Source organism: Otolemur garnettii, unplaced genomic scaffold, assembly GCF_000181295.1.
Source record: "Otolemur garnettii isolate 467f Iridium unplaced genomic scaffold, OtoGar3 scaffold00103, whole genome shotgun sequence".
Taxonomy (NCBI): Eukaryota; Metazoa; Chordata; class Mammalia; order Primates; family Galagidae; genus Otolemur; species Otolemur garnettii.
The window spans coordinates 4,698,729-4,701,110 of NW_003852498.1; positions in this window are offsets into that span (position 1 = coordinate 4,698,729).

A 2,382-nucleotide genomic window follows, 5' to 3' on the forward strand; every position below is an offset into this window, starting at 1 on the left:
GCACTCTACCCAGGGGGACAGCTTGAGGCTCTGTTTCAAGAAAATAAAAAGAGGATGGAGAGGAAGCTGAGGCTGCCACAGGCAAACAGGCAGCTAAGGACAATGAGGAGGAGGATGTTTGTACCAAGAAGCAGAAGGCTGATAAGGATAACTAGACAACAAAAAAAGGAAAAGTTAAACTTAAAAAAAAAAAAGCCACTGTGACCTATTCACCCTCCACTTCCCATCTCAGAATCTGAACGTGGTCACCTTGGAGGAGAGGGGCCTGGCTCCCCAGCCACCGCAGGCAGTGCCACCTGCAGATGACAAGCCCTCTTCGCCCACAAAAACCCCGAGAATCTGCAATAGGGGAGGAAAAAAGAACTCAAATTTCCAAGGCCTTGCTTTTTTTCTTAAAAGCACTTTTAAAAAGGAAATTTATTTGAATTTTTTATCTAAATTTTCTGTTTTCCCACATATTGTTAGGGGTCAGCCACTTTTAATGATTTCTGATGCCCAAACCCGCTGTTAGAGCGTTCTCTGCCCTCCTCCTGACTCTAACTTTGCTTGTGCTATGACCTTGTTCATCATAACCTCAAAAGAGAAAAAAGCTTTTAAATAAAGCAGAAACAACAACAAGAAATCTTTTTCTGACCATTCCAGTAACTATTTGTAAGTAGTTGGTTTTGTTTTTCCTTTTTTTTTTTTTTGTCTGTGAAGTTGCTGTTTATTTATTCATTTATTTGGCCTGTTTGATAAAAACACTGTGTGAAACAGTGTTGTCCAACAGTAAACCCAAATTTTTATTTTGCTGAATTATTTTTTTAAAAATTCCTATAAATAGAACTTCCATACGCTGAAACCTGTTTGTCTATAGACTTCTGTAATGAAATTAGACTTGTTTCTATAAGGTAATGTAATGAAATTATGAGAAAGAAAACAATGCGTTTTTAAATTTAAAAATGTTTAAAATACAGGCTATCAATGCAGAAGTCATTCAGAGTTTTTGGATATAATTTTTTTATTTACACAGGAAATACACATTTGTTGTACAACAGCTAAAAGATGTGGATAAGCAAAAAAAGCTATTTAATTCACTGTGTTAATACTTTGTTTTATACCTTCCTAGGTTTTGTTTTATCACACATCCACTCTCACAAAAATTTATTTAACAGACATTAATACAGTACTTAGTATTTGGTAGGCACTATTCTAAGTTTTTTACAAATAGTAACTCATTTAATCTTTTAAGTCATTTGATCCTCATAATGACCGTTCGAGCCATAGATCAGTAGTAATCCTATTTCACAGAAACTAAGGCTGAGGTTATACAGTAAATCTAGAGATATTAGCTCTGTGAATTACTGGGTTTGAAGTAAGCCAATGAGTCACAGAGTTAACATTCAAATTCAGGCTCTTTTGCAATCCTATCAGGAGTGGCTGGGATAGGGATAAACTATGATAACAAAATCTCAGTGCCTTTACACCAGAAGGATATATTTTTCACTCATACTATATGTCTACCCAAGTTGCTATGATTATTCCACATTATCTCATAACATGACTTAGCCCAATGGAGCAGCCTCTAACAGGAAGATACCCAGTTTCCTGGCAAAGGGAAAATAAGCATGGCAAACTATAAGCTAGCTAGTAAATGCTCAGCTTATATGTTATAGGTCATTAAATTTGACCTAATGACATAGGTCATTAAATATGAAATGTCCAGTTGTGAAGCAAAAGTTTGGCTTATTATATCTCAAGAAGTAGTACAATTAATCAAAGTATAAGCCTAAACTACCAACACAGTTTTGTCATCTTACCAGTAGCTTGTTTATGTCAGTATGAAGAATCCTGGAGAGTGAGTGGCAATGCCACCACAAAAGGCATGTCCACAGCTTGTTGAGAATTTAATAATTTTTCTTGCAAGAAGTGGTCCAAAGCATGGAAGAGGCAATAGTTACAGAGTCCAAGATCTGGTGAGTAGAATGAATAACAGATTTTCCAAGTCCAGCTTCTGTAGTTTGAGCAGCATTGTTGGTTCAACATGTGGTTGAGCATTGTCTTGCAAGAGGATTGGCCTGTCTCTATTGACCAATCTTGACTGCTTAATGGCGAGCATCCTCATCATTTTGTCCAACTGGTTGGAGCTGGACATCCACTGTAATCAACTGACCAGGTTTCATGATGCTGTAGTGGATAATACCACTTCCAGACCACCAAACAGATACCATACCTTTTTTTGATATTTAGTTTGGGACTGGTTTCAGCATTTTGTCTTTATTTAACCACAGTGCCAGATGCTTGCAATTGTCAAAAAGAATCCGTTTTCTATCACACATGACAGTACAGCATAGAAATGGTTTGCCTTTATGTCACGACAGCAAAGAAAGGCAAGGTTCAAGA